Here is a 21,091-nt window from a genome sequence, read left to right as displayed (position 1 = left end):
AACGATACTCTGCGCACAAAACACACACTTTTTAAATACAAATTGAAATTACACGTTTTCACAGCAAATAAATACTTTTTTAAAACCCATCCAAACGATACTTTTCTTGAAAATTATGATGAGAATAATAAAAACCTATAAATACGAGTAACACTCCATTTTGAATTCAGTAGTAATTCTACTACCAGAGAGAGCAGTCACGACTTTCTGACCCGCTGACCTCTTGCCACAGTGAAGAAATCCTCTGAAAAAGATACAACTCCTATCGTACAAACAAGTAAGTTTAAACACTAACACAAGTAAAGATCTGTAATTTAAAAATAAATTAATAACATATTATTAAAACGAAAACATTATTATGTTTCAGATTTTGTCAAAAATGTGCAATCACTATAAAAAATATTGTCGTAATTTTTACAAAGTGAGAAGAAATGTCAGTACGTTTAGATTTTATAAAAAGAATATTACAATGATTTTTTAAACTGTCACATAATAAAATGTTGTCGTTATGTATGTTTTAAATTAAAATGAGATTATAATAAATCTAAAATCAATTGAAATGTGTAAAAAACAAAGAAATGAAAAATATTTAGTAAGGTTTACGTTCTTAAATTAGAATTTTTTCAGCTTACTGAATACTTTTATGAGGCCAAAACATCGCCATCATTAAAAGATTAAAAGAAAACAGAACAGATTTTCAAATATCTTCATAAACTAAGGTTACCAATTAAAAATATTCATAATTAAATGGTTGTTTTAAAAAATGCTTATGCATCTCTCCAAAAAGTAAAAACAATGTTGTAAATGAAATAAATATGTGGAATACAATTTCTTAATTTCTCACACAATTTTTACTAATTAATAAATGTTTACAATAACTACGACATTTTTCCCTCAAACTACTACCCTACACAGATAATACGAGTGTTTTATCAAGTTTAGAGGAAAAAAAGGACCTTCATTTACCAACCCTACAAAGAGTCAACACACCAACATCAAAAGGACTACTTGTAATCAGGTAAATTATTTTCAAAAAGCACCAGTAACCTGTTTTTTATTAACCGCTTTTTGATCCACAAACAGTTTGCAAACGCTAATACACCACAGAAAAGAAAAAAATGCATAAAATATATTTTTTGGGAAGATTGTGAAAACACACCATTTAGAATCCAGTAATATCCAGTAAATCCTGAAAAGTTATCACGCCACCAAAACTTAACTTTCAAAGGTAAGAAACGTGAAGTAACATATAAAAGCAATGCAAAAAAGAAACTTCTTTTAAAATACTGACATAGCAAAAAAGCAATGCAAGTATGTTTTTAAAATCATAAATGTTTTAAAACTCTTTTGAAAACAACTGAATATTACGTGAACATAAAAGAAAATAAATAGAACATTAAAGTTAAAAAGTCCAATATTTTTTTCGTCATCATCAAAGGAATATTTTTAGAAATGCAGTACATTAATTACATTTTGTAAATGACATTGCAGACAGACCATCATTTGAAAAAAGAAGTGCAGCCAATAACAACAAAAGAAAATAAATTTTCCAGCAAAGCGTCTACAAATCAATTCCAAAAAGGTAAATTTATCAATTTCAAATGAACATGTGATTAAAATTCCTCTGTAGTTTAGCAAATTCATTGACTATTGTAAAACCAGAAAGGTGCAGCAGTAGGGAAAGTGATGGAGATCCAGGAAGGTGCAACAGTAGGGAAAGTGATGGATAGTGTAGGGGTATAATTTACTATTCTAACTCCAGGAAGGTACACAGTAAGGAAAGTGATGGATAGTGTAGGGGTGTAATTTACTATTCCAACTCCAGAAAGGTGCAGCAGTAAGGAAAATGATGGATAGTGTAGGGGTGTAATTTACTATTCTAACTCCACGAAGGTGCAGCAGTAGGGAAAGTGATGGATAGTGTTGGGGTGTGATTTACTATTCTAACTCCAGAAAGGTGCAGCAGTAGGGAAAGTGATGGTTAGTGTAGAGGTGTAATTTACTATTCTTACTCCAGGAAGGTGTAGCAGTAGGGAAAGCGATGGATAGTGTAGGGGTATGATTTACTATTCTACCTCCAGGAAGGTGCAGCAGCAAGGAAAGTAATGGATAGTGTAGGGGTGTAATTTACTATTCTAACTCCAGGAAGGTGCAGCAGTAAGGAAAGTGATGGATAGTGTAGGGGTGTAATTTACTATTCTAACTCCAGGAAGGCGCAGCAGTAAGGAAAGTGATGGATAGTGTTGGGGTAAGATTTACTATTCTAACTTCAGGAAGGTGCAGCAGTAGGGAAAGTAATGGATAGTGTAGGGGTGTAATTTACTATTCTAACTCCAGGAAGGCGCAGCAGTAAGGAAAGTGATGGATAGTGTTGGGGTAAGATTTACTATTCTAACTTCAGGAAGGTGCAGCAATAGGGAAAGTGATGGATAGTGTAGGGGTATGATTTACTATTCTAACTCCAGGAAGGTGTAGCATTAGGGAAAGTGATGGATAGTGTAGGGGTATGATTTACTATTCTAACTCCAGGAAGGTGCAGCAGTAGGGAAAGTGATGGATAGTGTAGGGATGTAATTTACTATTCTAACTCCAGGAAGGTGCAGCAGTAAGGAAAGTAATGGATAGTGTAGGGGTGTAATTTACTATTCTAACTCCAGGAAGGTGCAACAGTAAGGAAAGTGATGGATAGTGTAGGGGTGTAATTTACTATTCTAACTCCAGGAAGGTGCAGCAGTTAGGAAAGTAATGGATAGTGTAGGGGTGTAATTTACTATTCTAACTCCAGGAAGGTGCAACAGTAAGGAAAGTGATGGATAGTGTAGGGGTGTAATTTACTATTCTAACTCCAGGAAGGTGTAGCATTAGGGAAAGTGATGGATAGTGTAGGGGTATGATTTACTATTCTAACTCCAGGAAGGTGCAGCAGTAGGGAAAGTGATGGATAGTGTAGGGATGTAATCTACTATTCTAACTCCAGGAAGGTGCAGCAGTAAGGAAAGTAATGTATAGTGTAGGGGTGTAATTTACTATTCTAACTCCAGGAAGGTGCAGCAGTAGAGAAAGTGAAGAATAGTGTAGGGGTGAAAAGTTGAAAATGTGTAACAATTTACAAGTTACAAATCTTTTTCTTTCTCGTTACAGATAATGTCATCAGACAAAACAGCAAGATACATCAAATCCAATAAAGGAAACAGACTACTGAAACATGCAGGATATATATATTGTAAGGAGAGAATAAGTGAACCACGAAGGCATTGGAGGTGCGTGCAATATTACTCAAGCCATTGCAAAGGCAAAGCGTTTACTCTTGATGAAATAATAATAAGTACAACTGAGCACAACCACTCTGCCTCTGCAATGGACATTGAAATTCGAGAAACTATAAATGAAATGAAAGATATTGCAAGCACCTCCAATGACACTTCGGGTTCTATTTTAAGGGAGGTTGCACAGCATGTCCCCAGTCATGTAGCTAGTAGTATGCCTATAATTCCAAATCTGAGGAGAATAATTCAAAGACAGAAGCAGGCAAGTAACACAAATACAACCACTCCACATACCTTTTCTGATATTAACATTCCACAAGAACTCACTATTTCTTTTTCTAATGAACCTTTCCTCCTGCATGACAACAAAACCCCTCAAAAACGTATACTTATCTTTAGTACACCCCGCAACCTTGTCAAATTTACAGAATAGTGAAATTTGGATGATGGATGGGACGTTTAAAAGCACGCCTCATCCATTCACTCAAATTTACACTATTCAAGCTAAAATTAACAACAATGTAATCCCCTTAGTGTACAGTTTGCTGCCAGACAAACAATCTACAACCTACACTGAGCTTTTATCAGTGATTAAAAGCAAAACCTCCAACAAAAGTCCTAGGAAAATCATTATTCATTTTGAATTTGCAATGATCAATGTGATCAACAAAACGTACACGGATAGCCAAATTCAGGGATGTTTTTTCCATTTTTCCCAGGCATTTTGGCGTAAATTACAAAAAAAAATCCCTGGTAGTAGATTATTCTACAATACAAACTTAAAAAACTAACTGCTCTTTGCTTTGTTCCTCCTGAAAGTGTAGATGAGTACTACACTGCAATTACAGAATCTGATTTTTTTTTACTGAAAATGAAGATAAATTGGCACCCTTACTAAATTATTTTGAGGACACATGGATTGGGCATCTAAGCAGGTCGGGTCGCAAGAAGAAGCCACGTTTCCATGTGGAGTGGTGGTACTGCTACACGAGCTGTTTAGAAGGAGAAGCAAAGACAAACAATGTCATAGAGGGATGGCATAACTCCTTCAACCATACAATTTTAAAACCTCACCCAAACTTCTATAATTTTTTGGAAACTTTGAAGAAGGAGCAAAGTTTCCAAGAAATAAGAATCTCCCAAACATTAACAAGTAGTCTAAATCCACAAATATTGTGGAGAAGTGTGGCTCACTGGTTAGAGGAGGCAGATCCTGATGCAGAGGTCAGACCCGGGACCAGGGTTCAATTCCCGACGCGGCAGGGTCTTGAGCTCAAAATGTCCACGGACTCGATAATTCTCGCCTCGGTGCCTACTCGAATCATGGGTTCACACTCTGCAACTCTGAGCAATAGCTAGCTTAATCTCCACTACGGCCCCACCGCGATGGGATGCCTGGTCTTCACCTTGGGGATGCCCAGTAGGGGTTATCTCGCAGGGAAAGCCAGGACGGGTTCCCAAAGCAAGCGCTAGGGGCTCCATTATGATGTCGGGCGGATCGCCACCGCCATGGTGGCGGTGGCGATCCACCCAACAGAAATTCCCGCCCGCCACCCTTTTCCCCCGCCACATTACAATGGCGGGGGGGACCGCAGCGGAGGCGAACACCGCCTGCCACTTTTCCGCCCCGGTCGCCTTGCGGCCGGGGCGGAAAACGAGTAAAATGCAGGCGGTGTCTGTTAGACACCGCCCGCAATATTACAATGGGCTTTTTACAATGCCTTTCCGTGGCGGCAATGCTGCCACGGAAAGGCATGCGGTGTTCACTCTGGGGGCCCCCTGTGGGCCCCCAGAGTGAAGGCCAAAGGGGGGTGGCACACGGGGGGGTACCTGTGGTACCCCCCTGCCTTTGCATAATCGAAGAGGCAGGCACCGCGCGGTGCCTGCCGCTTCGATTGTGCAAAGGCATGCTTTTGTTTTTAACATTGTGGCGGGCGGAGCAGTGAGCACCGCCCGCCACAATGTTAAATTGAGGAATGCGCCCGCCACTGTGGCGGGCGCATCCTAATGGCAATGTTGGGACCCCCGCCCTTTAGGCGGGCGGTCCCGAGTTCCGCTAGGGTGGAGGGCGGGTAAAGATCGCCCGCCATCCTAATGTGCCCTTAGGAGACCTGTCGGTGATTTGGCGCTATATAAATTGAAATTAACATAACATAACATAAGAAATATTCAAAAAATCAAATGAAATGTTTGAGAGACTATTGGCTATTTTACAACAATTTTCGATGTGTGTGGCTTTAGACTACCTTGATAATGTTGCTAACATAATACATTTCTAACAAAACTTAAAACATTACTTTCCTACTTTGCCCTAAATTTCTTTAACATTTCAATTTAATTGGCATTTTTCAAAAACCGTTTTTCTAAATATTAATGCTGGGTCACCTTACCTGAAAACGTCTTCTTTCTTCTTCTTTTTTTTTATTTTACCCCAAAATATATCCATAGAAAAGTTTAATCCAACCAGAAAACCTCTCCAAATTTTCCAAAAGTGTATTTCCCCAAAAAATGCCCATTTTCTGTATTCTTCATTCCATTCTCAATAGATGAGTACTGCATTCCATGTGTATTAAAAGAAGTCATTCCATGATCGAATTCCATTTTTTCAATTAAAAAACAAAATCCATAAGGTTTCTGAAGTCTTCTTTCTTCCAAAGCGATCTCCCAATCCGGAAAATAATCCATCTCCAATCCTTCAAAAAACAAATCCAAAATCCATCTTCTTTTCCAAAAAATCAGATCCCGATTCGGCTTAAAAAAATGTTTGCAAACATCTCTTTGAAGTCTTCTTTTTTCCAAAATGTTCTCCCATTCCGGAAAATAATCCATCTCCAATCCTTCGAAAGCCAAATCCCAAAACCATTTTCTTTTGCAAAAAAATCAGATCCCGATTCGGCCCAAAAAAATGTTTGCAGACAATCTTCTTTTAATTTCTGTTATGCAAAAACCATAATCCTTAAACCATGTCCTTTAAAAATAAGTCAATAAATCCCCAAATCCACAAATTCGATCTTCATCTTGACTTTTTTCTTGTACACATGTTAATTTCTTCGTAAAAATTACATTTCAATAAATAAACTATACTTTAAACCTTTATTTACAACAATATTTAACATTATTAACCATTTCATACTCTAAACAGGTGACCCGACAAAGGTATATTCTAGCTAAATGATCGGCGACATGCTAAAATAGTAAGCATAACATCAAACATTACATTTGCAACCTCCTCTTATTCTCTCCTTACAATATATATACATCTAATAAATAAACTGTTTATAAATAAAGTTTTAAATGTTTCCTTCCTGAGCGCAGATCTGCTTGCTGCTGCATTGTCCAACGACGCTCTTCAAAATGGCAGCGTCCATGCACGTTTACGTGTCTACATCATCTTTTGCAACAAACAGAAAAAAAGGACAAATTATTATTATATTATATTTTTATACATTAAAGTTGAACTAAACATGTATTAAAATATTTAAAAAAATTATATTTATTTTGCAAATGTACAAATACAATTATTAAAATATTTTTCTTCTATATATTTTGTTAATAAATATATTCCAATTTAATTATGTTCTTTGTGTTTTATTATATTATTAAAGATATGTTCAATTTTTAAAATGCAAATACAACTTCCATAATTACTATTATATTGTTCTTACCTCTTTACTTGATCCATTTGGTCCTGCTCTGTCCAGCATGTAGCTTCAAATGAACTTAGTAAACTGCTCTCCGGAATACATACAAGCGGCTATAGAAATAAATGAAGGACATTACTTTACATTGAACTCTATGGTAAAGCGTGTGAAGTTTTTCATTTTAATATATCTAAACATTTTTACAATTTCAAAAAAATTCTACTATTTCTACTATTTCTTTAAATGTAAACATATATTAATTTTTTTGTGTAATAATTTTTTTAATTTCATTAATATTATTATTATTATTTTATTTTAACTATGTTTAATTGTATTCCTTAATATTTATTTTTAAATGTAATTAATTTTTATTTTTACTTTTCTTTTTTTTACATAAATTTATGATGAGTATTAATAAAAATGTACTTGATTATATTCCTACTTTTTTAAAATTTATTTTATAATTTACTCATCAGATATCTAAATTTATTAAACGAAAGTATTAATCCTTTTTTCTATGTTCGCATTTTTTTAAAAATGTTAAAATAATTATTAATTAATTTTTCTTCTTTTTAAATTATTTGCTTTTTTTCATACTGTAGTATTTTTTCTTAAAATATAATACTATTCTATTATTACTTAAATAATACTTAAATAAAAAATTTAAAAATATATTTTCTAAATATTTTCATGTAATACTTTTAATAATGTTTATTAATAATAATATTAGTAACTTTTTTTAAATTACATATATCAATAAATTGTTCTTACCATTTATTTTAAAAAAAAATACTACTATGAATTCATAATTGATTTTACGGTTATTTAGTTAAATGTCTCTAAATTATTAATACTTCAGCATTTTTTTTTAAATTACTATATTGAAACAACATTTTTACATTAATAAAATTATTTAACAAAAACAAATTAAACAATAATACGCACATTGTAATAACATGCGTTGTAGTAGCCTCTGCGTTGTAATGGCATGCGTTGTAATGGCACACGTTGTAAAGGCACCTACTTTGTAAAGGATGCTTTGTAAAGGTACTGCGTGGTTATAGTTGCGTTGTAAAGGATGTTCCCCAGCAGAGGTGACTGAGCCAACAAACTAACAGGGAGGGCCGAGTTAAGGGCCTGTGTTTGTTCTAAAAGCCCAGGCAAAAGGTGAGCCATGGGAAAATTTGACATGGACATTGTGTAACAAATATTATGTAAAATATGATCAAGGATCTTCAAAATACAAAAAAGTATTTTTCTTTCACAAGTGTTTGACTTTAGTAATCAGATTATGTAGCGACATTCCTATGTGTTTATTAAATTTTTTAAACATGAAGTAAGAACCATTCATGTGCCCAACCCCCACTCTGAAAATATAACTAGTAAACTAAGATGCAAGCACGTTGTCATGTGCACCCTACATCTGGGCTGTAATTTGGTCACGTGGCCAAGCTCGGATTGATCCTAAGTGTTCTGGTCTCATATTGTGTAATTCGGGCCACTTCATTGGTATCCTTTCTCGCTCCTGTTTGACATCAAAGTTTAATGCTTTGTCTTTTCTTCTTGGTGCCTGAGGTTTGAGTGTGGGTAACAGGCAGAAGTCATAAGAAAGCTAGGCTCATTTTGAACAAAAGGGCACAGGAGGACCTTGAGCTGATCCAGAGCCTCGCTTGAGCCTTCAGTGGCTCACCCACTTCTACGCTTCACTTAGGGGATTCTGTGCCTGAATTAAGTTTAGGTGCTGCTGCCAGTGTGATAAGTGTTTTGTTTGTGAGGATATCTTAGCATGAACTGCTGATGATCACCTTGTACCTATGCTACGTGTGAGAGGAGCTTACACTGCTGCCAAATGCTGCACATTGTGGGTGTGTATTTGCACACAGGTTTGGACTTCTGCTACAGATTACATTGTTTCTAACCAGATAGCTATTTATTTATTTATTTATTTATTAGGTTTCTAAAGCGCAACAGCTACCCAAAAAGGGTTTCCGGCGCTGAGAGACACTATGCTTAAGAGCAGATTGTGCAACTCTGAGAGGGAGCACGAGCAGTTTACTGGTTAAAGAGCCAGGTTTTGATGGCTCTACGGAAGTGGTTGTAGCGCGTTTCTAGGTGTAAGTTCAATGGGAGGGCATTCCAAAGCTTGGGGCCCAGCAAGGAGAAAGACCTACCTCCAATCTTTGCTCTGCGCACTTTCGGCACGCTGAAGAGACATTGAGATGCCGATCTAAGACAGCGAGCCGGCATATAAGGCTGCACAAGGGATTGTAGATAACTTGGGGCTTTTCCCCATTTGATTTTGTGCATAAAGCTCAATGTTTTTTTAATTTGACTCGGTTTTCAATTTTCAACCAGTGGAGTGCCTTGATGTGGCCTGAAATTCTTTCCCTTCTGGGACACTTACACAGTAGTCTAGCTGCGGAATTTTGGACAAGTTGTAGGCGTCTCATGGCTGTTTGAGCTGATCCCAGATATAGGACATTGCCGTAATCTAAGCGGGAGGTGATGAGTGCATTAACTACTGTCTTCTGAGTGTCTTCTGGCAGCATCCAGATGATTTTTCTGAGCCACCTCAGGATGGTAAAACAGGTGGCAGTTAAATTGTTAACTTGTGGCTCCATGGTTAACTTATTGTCAATGATTATGCCCAGGTTACGTACTTGATGTGACGGGGTAGGTAGCAATCCCATTTCAGAGGGCCAGTGTCTGGGATTCCAAAGGTTGTGATCAGGACCCAATATTAGTACCTCTGTTTTGTTGCCATTAAACTTGAGTAAGTTGTTACTCATCCAAGTTGCAATTTTTCTGAGGCCGGTTTGAAGGCAGGAGGGGGTGTCCTGATCACTGTTTGAAAGTGAGAGGACAATCTGTGAGTCGTCCGCATAGGTAAACATATTTAATCCGGTTTCTTCTGCAATCTGGGCCAGAGGGGTTGCATACAGGTTAAAAAGCAGGGGACTCACAACTGATCCCTGAGGGACACCCTAGGGGGATCTATGGATTTTAGAAGTTGAGGTATTGGAAGCAATCTGAAACGTCCTAACTGAAAGGAAGGATGCAAGCCAGTCCAATACGGTACCCCTGATGCCCATGGCCGAGAGGGATTTTCCTCTCGGCCATGGGCCGAGAGGAAAATCCTTCCTTAGCTATGTGTTCAATGGATATGAGGGAAGCATGTACTCCTGCTTGCTCCTGTGCCTGTTTTGTTTGTGGAAATATTGCAATTGTTGTGAGTCAAGCTTGCACTCATACACCCAAATGAGCTTGTTCGTTGTATCTAAGCAAGATGTTAACTAGTGCTGCACTGTGCCCCACTTGTTTCATGTCTTTCAATGAAGCTTACATTGGCCGTGCACTACCAAATGTGTTCGATGCCTTTGAAGGAATCTTGCACTGGCTGATACTGCAATACTACACTTGTTCCTAGTCTTTAAATGAAACTTGAACTGGTCCTGCAGTACCACGCATGTTCCATGTCTTTCAGGGAACATTGTGATGCTCTTGACCAATGCTGTATGTCCCTTGCATATAAGCCACAGCCAACCTGCACTCCTGCACCCTGTGCTCTATCTATTTCTGTGTTTAGGTCTGACCTAATAAGTGTTTCACATATCTCACTAGCCCCATGTTTTCACAACACAATATATAATCTTGCTTAGGTAAAATGGGCTTTAGGTAAATCCACTCTAGTTATTCAACAAATAGAGTGTCATTCACAAATTAAATAGGCCCTTCAGAAAAACATACATAAGCATTATACTGTGTATCAGCTCTTTTCAGCCATTGATTTTGTTGCCAATGTTTTGGTCTGCATGGTGGACAACCTCTGGTTTTTAGGCTGTCAGGTACTCAGAGTAACAGTATTTTATCTGCTTCATCTGTGTTACTGTGCATCCAGAGAAGTCCGACCTCAGAACATATTTCCTTGAGTTCATCACCAAGCAGCTCACTGGCAAATGTGGACTAGTGCTAATTGAGCGATGAGAGTACCAGCAGCACTGCCACCATTGCTACTGGACCACAACTTCCTTATGAAGAGTGCTAGGTATCACTGTTGCAGGCTTCAAAACTATGACAACTTTAAATAGTGTTCTGCAGACTCTATCACTTTTTACTGTTCGAATGTGGCAGATAAGCATTACTTTTAATCTGTTTTATTGAAGCACATGCCCTCCATATTTAGTTGGCCTATTTTATCATTTTCTTTTTCTTTATTTCCTTCTTGAATTTAATATATGCTTGTACTACATTGAACACCACCACCTTATTCTTTCGAAGGCAAGTTGGACTTTTTTGATTCCAAGTCTCCATCCTACAAAAGTCCACAAAGATTAAATTTACATAGTCTGCAGTGTTGGTCCAAGTGTGGTTGATGGGGAATTAGATAACCTCAGTGAACTTTCAGTCTTCAGTGCAGATGATTTCAAGAACTTTGAATTACACTAGTGGAACGATGCACACAATATTTACAATGTGCCTCCTATGCCAGGGCCGAACAAAACATACTGCAAAGCACACGGAGGGGAACCCCCAGCCCACCACCTACCACTTTTTCTGAGGGGGCACCCTGGAGCTCAGAGGCTGCCCGCACAGCAGGGGCTTCGGGGACTTATGTTACACCAAAGCTTCATTCTAGTGAGTATTGTACCTGTGTCTGAGTAGTGTGCTTGTGTGAGTGCAGGGTTGCCACCATAATTTGCAAGTGCATTGTGATGGATGTGCCTGTGTGAATGCAAGATTAATATTATTTTTGTGAGTACAGGGTTGATAGATGTGCTTGTATGAGCGCAGAGGGAGGGTGAGTGCAGCATGAGGGATGTGCCAATGTGAGTGCAGATGTGTGATTGTGCAATCTTTGAATGTTATGTTTTTGTTTGCATGTACTTTACAAGGGTCATACCTATTGGCTTTGGTAATGTTTTTTAGGATTATGGCTTTGACTTCTAGAAATACAGTGCAGGGAGTGGAAATACAACAGATCGTAAATGAGAATGGTAGTGAATTTTAATGTGGCTGATGTGGACTCTGTCCTAGGAGGTTGAGGAGTGCCGGGCAGCTGACAGACTAAGGGCTAACCCTAGTGAGGAGGCAAGGTACGTTGCTTGCACTAGGGCCCATGGCAACTTGGCTATACCACTGTCTAGTACGATGCCCTTGGTGCTCAATTTTGGGTCTATTAGTAAGGAATCCAAAGGACTTCAACAGTAAAAACATATTTACCACAATTGGAAACAAGTAATCTCTGTTTATCGGTGACCTACAGATACACCTGATGTATTTGTGGCTAATGTATATTTGACGTTATGAAACATTGCAATCAAAAAAAAAAGGGGCAATCCCCCTAAGAGAGATCAAATATATTCATTGATAAAATCATCATTAGCAGACTAATGGCATTGAAGACTCCATTTAGCATAACATTAATAACAACATTTCAATATAGGAAACACCATACAGGAATAGACGGGCCAATCATTGAGTTTAATAATATCACAATTCGTCTAAGAGTTTTAGAAAAATGTGTATTTTATGGTGAAACCAGAGGATCATATGATGCTTTATTAAATATGTGCAAAATTCATGTCAGGAAATACTGATGCAAGAAAACGTTATCAACACATTAGTGTCCACAGAATAACAGCTTTACCTTGTGAGCCAATCGAGCATAATTAAAATAAACAGAAACCCATTTACACACTTCACAATAACACGGAAAAGTGGGCGACTCTGATCTACCTTTCCATCTACTCTCGTATTGGCCCAGTGAACCAGTCATGCGCACTGTGCATGTTCTCCACCTGGGAGGAGAACATGCCCAGGCTCCCATTCCCCGCCTGAGCACCGAACCACGGCACTCAGACCAATCACAGCGCTGGCTTAGGGGAGCCTGGGTGCTACCTGGTTGAGGAGCGAGGAGAGACAATGTGGGAGAGATGGCTGCTCAGGTCAATTACATTTTCTTTATTTGTTTTTTCCCCTCCTCCGCCCCCCACCCCACCAGCCCCATACCATATCGGCCTCCACTGATTTGGTAAAGTCCGACACCAGTGACATTATTTTAGAATTTTCTTAATATGTTACTGACACCGAACAAATGAAAGAAGTCCATCTCGCCCCAAAAAACTGATTACGAGTGCTGTCTTCCATCCCACGTGGCAAAATCTGGATGAGCCCATTGGTTTTAGTCACATGGCTGTCATGTGCAGAAAAGACTGTACATTTGATGAATAAACCAGCAAACAAGCTCAACTTCTGGATCATCACAGGCAGGATGTGAATAACAGACATCTTGCAAAAAACACTGGCAAAAGTTGGAAGGCCTCTTCTTTGGAATTCCAGGTGGAAATGATGCATCGTTCTAAGGTCACTGAGATTGTAAGTGGCACCCAAACACACAAAGTGGGTAAACATTGACGAGTGTTTCCAGCGAGGACTTCCCGCATAATGGTGACTATCCAGCATGGAGCTAGGGGTGCATCTATATGGAAAAAAAGACCACTCTCTGGGAATATGTAAGACTGCACTAGCTGACAAATCACAGCCATCGTCTTTCCTCTTCTTGAGTTGATACTTTAATCCAAATCGCACAAACGTGATCAGTCTGTGCATTGGACGAGAAAAAAAAACACTACAATACTCCTCTAGCCGATCCTTTTACCAGCCGTCTACCAGCAAAATTCTGAGGCACAATGGTGACATCACAGTATTGTTTCTGGATTGACTATCAATATTATGACCAATGAGGAGTTAGCCAGATTGCCTGAGAACATCCAACACCACCCATCACGTCAAAAGCTATTAAGGTATGGAACAAGACATTCCTTCCTTTTAAAGGCTATTTCCATTCTGTTTTTTCACAATGGAAGGTATCGACCTGACTTTGACGTCTTTGTCATCAGAGCAGCACCAGCATAGGTGCCTACTTACATTACAATCTGCCCGAAGGTTCTTACACCCAGATTCATGAAGAACACATTTTGCGATTCCTTAATAACGAAATTTACCGATTCGCTATTAAGGAATAGCAAAATACTATTCATCAAGAAATCACTCAAGAAATAGCGATTTCTAATTATTCCTTAATTGCGACTCGCAAATTGCGAGTCGCAATTAAGGAAAATCTCCCCATTCATTCCTTCGGGCCTAGAGGCCCATAGGATTGAATGGGAAGACACTCGCAATTTGCTAATCGCAAATAGCGATTCGCAAAATGAAATAGCGATTTCATGGGTGCAGGGGTGTCCAAAGGACACCCTGTAGCACCCCTGAAATGTGAATTTACACTGATGTTGTGCACACACATGTCCAAAGGACATGTGTGTGTGTAACATGCAACTTAGAAAAATGCATTTAAATGCATTTTTCTAAGTTTTCGCTATTTACCACGAGGTTTGACTTCGTGGTAAATAGCGGTCCTAAATTGGCAATTCGCTATTTTTAAATGTTTCAAGAATAGCATTTAAGGAATCTCTAATAGAGATTCCTTAAATGCTAATCCTCGCAAATTTGCGAATTCTTTATTAGCGATTTTTGCATTTGGGATGATGAATCCCAAATGCAAAAATTGCACTCGCAAAGGGCCAGATTCTCAGAATCTGGCCCTTTTGCGAGCGCATTTCGCTTGATGAATCTGGCTGTTAGTCTCCTACTGCTGCTGCAATGGTGTCTTATTTCACTCACTTTTGTCCCCACTCAATGAAAATGTAGAGAAAACCCTTTCAAAAGTGTAAAGGAATACTGAAAGGTAAGCAAATAGACCTGCATGGAAATCTTTCAAGAGGAAAAATGGAAAATAATTCACTGCATCTCAAACTGTTTAAATTAGAATGACAACATCCTGGTATTCAGAAAGAGCTCACAAGAGCATGTTATACCCTCATTAAGGTCTACAGTGGGCATAGCTTATGTGAATATAACCTTTATCAGGGAGATGTATGAGTTTCATGAATCCTAGCTGGGCACAGTTTTTCCCAGAACCTACCCTGATAACACAGAAGGTCTCATATCAGCACCTGACAATGTTTTATTTCTCTGCTCCTCACAAAGCACAGCCGTGTTGTTTGAAATTGGGTACCTGGTTCACTGGGGTGTGAGTCCTGGTCACAGAGCAACCCCAATCCTAGTCAGGGTAAGGCACAAGCAAACCCCAAATTAACCTGTGCTAAACCCCTGGTACCTTTGCACAGAGCAGTCAGGCATAACTTGGAGGCAATGTGTAAAGTATTTGTTTAACAGGTCAAACAGTAAAGCAGTGAACACCACACAAAAAGATCCCACACAAGGTTAGAATAATAGAGCTTAATTTAATGAATAAAAGAAGACCAAAATTACAAACATCCAATTAGTAGAACCAGAGTCATACAGTTTTAAAGAATAAACTGCAATATAGCGTCTAAAAGCATAAAGTGCCAAGAGCAGCTAACTGGTCATGCTGGATCAGGACAAAGTCAAAAGTTCAGCCTGACTTTAATGGAGCGCAGGTCGGATACAGTCTCAGATTAGTCCTGCTGAAGGTTTACCTTCTCAGGTTTTGTGCCAAGAGTCCTGTTCACGTTGGTTAGGGCGACAGGAAGCAAGTAGGCAGGGCATCACAGACATGCGGGCTGGAACCTCGCGCTGGTGGTCCTCTGCAATGATCAATGCTTGCTGTGTGAACAAATTAAATGGCGGTAGCTTGCACTTAATTTTGGTGTGAGGGGTATGGTTCCGGTGTGAATGGGCCCATCCACGGTCACAGAGAGACCAAAAGTTTGATTTCAAGAGCTTGAGAGCCACACCAAAGGTCCAGGACCTGAGAGGCACTACTTGTGGGCCAAAGATGGGTTCAAGAGCTGGTGGAGTGCCTTTTATGTTCTTGAGGCTTAGATCAGGGGCCAGTAGACAAGCCCTTTGAGTCACTCTGGGGTCCTGGGTTCAAGATGGGTTGTAGGTCTAGTTCTTCCTCCCCAGGCAAGAAGGCAGCAGTCAGCAGGAAAGCAGGGCAGCAGCTCCTTCAGATAGAATTCCAGCTGAGTAGCAGTCCTTTCAGCAGCACAGCAGTCCCTCTTCCTGGCAGATGTTGTAGGGAAGGTAAAATGTGAACACACTACAGAGAAAATAAAAGACGCAGAAATTGTAAAACACAAGAAAATAAATACAACAACAAACACAAGTAGAAAACACACAGCTGTACCTGATTAAAAACAGTTTAGGGTCATGTCTTGCGCTGACAAGAGTGAGGTGAAAAGGTAACTTGTGGAAACTATGAGATAAGTAACTTGAAAGGGTATCAGTTAAGGTCAACTCATGTTTATCAAGCATGAAAATATTTATGGGTTTAGCCAACAGAGCACTTTGAAGGAAAAATAAATTAGCTCAGAACATGCAGTCATAGGTGCACAATGATAAAAGCACACACTCCATTTAAATTACATTTACCGCAAATACACATGCATTCACAAGCAAATAAATGCTTTGTTTATTAAGTATTGTTGGAAGTGAAATTAAGAATGTGTAGAGAATTAGGTCAGAGTCTGGGGCAATGGGGTGACAGGTCTTTGAGTGTTTTTCAGTCTTCAATCTGAAACCTGAAAGTCAATTATTATGTACTGTTTGCAATAATGTATTGTGAAAAATGTGTATAAAAAGAGCTCTATGTGAAGCAGCAATTTAAGAGAGAGACCAAGCCTGCCTGTGTATAAGGAAGGTCTTTTTCTCCCTGTCACAACTGTCAGTAAAGAACTTTCATTGCATTGCCAAGAGGAGTGTGTGTCGTTTTCTTTTCATTTTGGCGGTTTCAAGTCACCCTGTAACAGTTGGGGAGCAAGCCTAAGAGATCCCTTTTTGCCCCACCTGGCCACTGGCACCAGGAGACCTCCTACCCCCCGCTGCATAGGTCATTGCGCACCTTTTGATGAGGTAAGCAGACACCATGTTCCCCTGAAGTTCTGCCTGTGCACGGGTTTGGAGAGGATCTGGGGACTGCTGTTATTTAAAGGTGAGGACAAAGAGGATTATAATCTTTGTTTGTGTATTGACATATTTTTCTTGGCAATGCTAAACGCAGATGTAAATATAATGTAAATATAGGGTTATAACAAACATAAGGGCACCACATGCGAGATTGTGTATTGTGTACGTGTTGCACAATAGTTCAGGCGCCTACATAATCGGTTAACTTGATATCCCCAACATAATGTTAGAAGTGCCAGTTTGGGTAATTTGAAATTGGAAGATGCCAATATGTGTTCCAATACTTGACACAGAGGGACAGCTGAAAGGCTGATGTCATTAAACTTTGCCTCCAGATATAATCTGAACACTCAAATTACTGCCCTGGACAGGATGTCCAGAAAGTCACTCCATGGCCTCATGGTTTGGATGGAATCTCCTCTCTGGCGTGGAGGGAGGTGACCAGGGGTTTCTGGTTTCATTTACCAAAAGTAGAATAAAGATGTTGATTATCGCTTAGAACAAGTAGAAGTTTTCCTATTTTTGCTGATGGTTAGTGCGTGAGTGTATGAATGGAACATGGCCACAGTATGAGGTTTGTTGTGAAGTATCATATAATCTCATAAATTGGTAAGACAATATTGACATATTTATGTGCATCGCATAAATTGGTGAAGCACAATTGGAAGTTTTGATGTGTACCACACAGCTGGTAAAGTCTAAAATTGGATTTTTTATGTGCATCACATAAATTGGTCAATCAAAATGTAATGTTACGGTGTGCGCAGCATAGCTAGTAAAGTCTAAAACTGCCATTTATATGTGTTTCACATAAATTGCTAACAAAACTAGTGTTTTATGTGCATCGCATAACCCTGTAAAGCAAAATTGGATATTACGCCGCATAGCTGGTAAAGTCTAAAATTTGCATTTTTTTGTGCATTGCATAAATTATTAAAGCAAAATTGGATGTTGTGATGTGCCCCGCATAGTTGGTAAAATCTAAAATTGAGGTTTTAATATGCATCGCATGCATTGGTGCAGTCCAAGGTTGATGTCTTAATGTGCACCATATAATTACTAAAGTCTAAAGTTGATGTTTTAGAATGAATTGCATAAGTTGGTAAGATACAATCGGATATTTTAATGTGCACTGCATAGTTGGGAAAGTGTAGAAATGTATGTTTTAATGTGCATCGCATAGATGGGTAAAGTCTAAGATTGCACTACAAAAGAGAGAAGCTACTTTAGTTTTATGGCACGTTTTTTCTGATAAATCAAAGAACTCATTAAAAGTTGGTGCTTCTAGTACACCGTCTGTTCCCCCACCCCTATACAATATCATGGGCACCTCTCCCAAGGTACCTAGTATATACCCACCGGTACAGCTACAAGAAGCTGCAGTAGGGTTTGAGAAACTTGGAATTGTTACCCTTCCACAATCTCCAAAAGCTACCTCTAATGTCACCCCACAAACACTAAAGCCAGAACACGTGAGTATAAATAGGAAGCAAACCATTGAAGGTGAATCCCTGTTTTAGGGACAGCTAGAAACACAGTTTACACTGCATTTAGACCCAGCCTCTATCCAGAAGGATAAAAGCAAAAAACAAAACCCAGGAGATCGTGATGACCAGTCACATACATCATCAGCAACATCACAGTTACTTCAGAGATGGGACACCACTGGAAGAGTGGTTAGGGAGCGAGTATCCACCCCACAGCCAGCGAAGGGATGCAGATGATGCAAGATGGAGTGAATGGGAATAGGGCCGTAGGTATGGCACGATGGGCAATATATGTCAAGGGAGGGATCAGGAGTTTAGAAGGACTGGGGACAGTGCACCACCTAGGCAGAAGGAGAAAGGTAATATAGCAATTTCACCAGAAAGTGATCAAGAATGGCTATTGTCAAGTGAGTAACAAAAACAAGATTCCTTTCTGTGTTGTACTGCAATTTAGTGATCAACTGGTCTACTAATAGTGTATTGTATGACTGGCTAAATTGACAGGCAATATAGGCACTCATTTTATACTCCACACTAGAATAGTTTTGTTTCTCTCGGCTGTTTATTTTTGCTTGGTTAAAATTCATATACATTTCACCAAATTTTTTTTTTATATCAAGCATAAAAACATTTGTTTTGAGCGTTCCCTAATCTAATACAGAATTGATCCTATTCTTGTTATCGCTCAAAAGCATAAATTCTTAAAATTTTACAAATTACATAGTAAAAAAAACCAAACTTTTCACATTTATTCAGTAAAAAACTCATGCACTATCTGTTGAGTCAAGAGGTCCTTATTGTCGACGCGTTTCGGTGCGTGGGGATCTTTAGGGCACCTTCTTCAGGACAGACTTTTTGGTTACGAAAGTATTGTGCTTCTTTCTAAAATTATGAATAAAAACAATTAGTATCTAATTTGATGCTGAGGGTTTTTTTTAAAACTATCTCTAGAGTGTTAGTCACTCCTGGTGCCTTATATATCACTGTCTTATTATAATACTCCTCTTACTTTAATAGCCAGTATTATCCAGACAATCCCATTTCTTGTCTTTGAGGATTGGTCCACAACTACTTTACTTGTTTGAGTAGTCTCTGTAACATAGGAGAGAAACTATTATATTTTGTTCTATTCAGGTAGCGACTAGGTTGATATTCTTAGTTCACTTACTTAAAAACAGGAGAATCACTGTTTCACGTGTCTTTTCCTTATTATTTGCGTCTTTAAAATTTACGCTTCATCTAGGGGTAGAACATTACTCAGAATCGTCCTTACGCTGAAAGAAGCAATATAGGGATTTTAATGTAATTATCCCTGTTTGGAATGTTATAAAAGGGTATTCTTTCAAGGTAGGTAATTTATCACTTTATCCCCTTGCATACCTGGTACATATAATCCTTATGGTCCTGTGTGTATTCTGTTAGCAGGACTGCTACTTTCTCACAGTGTAGGTTAACTGGGCGGCCTTTTCCTCCGGCTATTCTTTAAGTCCCAGATTCCTAATAGGAAAAACGTATTTATTATTCTGATTCTGGCCGTCATTATTGGCGGGGGTTCTCCTTAGCTTGGATGTTTTAAGCCAAAAAACCTAGCCCTGCTGTCTAAATCAGGTTCAAACAAATTACATTGAATTACGCTGTTTAGGTGGAAGCCGTCATTATTGGCGAGGGTTCTCCCTAGCTTCGATGTTTTAAGCCAAAACTGCCCCGCACTGCTATGTAAGCAGGGTAAAGCACATTACATTGACTAACGCTGTTTAAGTGGAACGCCGTCATGTTCGGCGAGGGTTCTCCCTAGCTAGGATGTTTTAAGCTAAAAACACCCTGCACTACTATCGAAACCAGTCGTGGCTCGCTGCTTACCTTCTGTGTGCCGCTCGCGATCCTCAGACACGTCCTCTCTCCCGTAAGATGGTATATGTGAGGAGTGTCGGGATTGCGGTTTTTATGGGGATCGCGGATGTTAATCCGTTTCAGCTGGGATGCGTTACGCTATGTATACGAGCAATTATTACACGGTATCGAAAACACCCACAGTTTATTACACATGTGGTGTCGTCAATTTACTGTTTGTATTTATTCCGTGTTTGTGAAGTGCCTCAAAATATAGTTACGATGATTTTTATATTTATAGTCCATGCCGAACGTTCCTCCATTTTAGTAGTATTTAATATGCATTTGGAATTCCGCGTGTGTTTTTGACACCATGTTTGTAGTTTGTTTATCTTTGTCGAGAACTACAAAATGAGACACTGTTTATTTTTTATTTATTTATTACTCTTAACTCCTTCGTGTCCCAATCCCGGTAACTTTGCCCGGTGTGGAAGTATTGCTATTGCGGGTGCTTTTAGCAGCTATTGTGTCTACATTGACGGGGGTTAAAATAAACAATGCCTTGCCGGGTGGTGTATTACTCACATGGTATACAACATCCGTACACAGTAATTTATGCTTCTACCTCTGCGTTCCCTGTCTGTAACACCATCTAATGATGAGCTCTGTTGAACATTTTTTTGGAAATTCAGTCAAGGAACTGTTTCTATTCCGAATTTATATCACCAGTGAATTGTATTTGCACCTGATGTTATTTCGTTGTTTATGCACATAATACAGCGATATACCTAGATATTTCATCTCTGTTGTTCATTACAACAATTCAATTAGACATTTTCAACATCAGTCAAAAGGCATATATATACTAACATTTCTTTATTGTTACTATTTATTTATCATATTAAAACATCATGCA

Source organism: Lissotriton vulgaris, chromosome 3_1 (genome assembly GCF_964263255.1).
Source record: "Lissotriton vulgaris chromosome 3_1, aLisVul1.2, whole genome shotgun sequence".
In the NCBI taxonomy this organism is placed as follows: Eukaryota; Metazoa; Chordata; class Amphibia; order Caudata; family Salamandridae; genus Lissotriton; species Lissotriton vulgaris.
The sequence above is the reverse complement of the archived record's forward strand: the minus strand, read 5'-3'. Positions refer to the sequence as shown.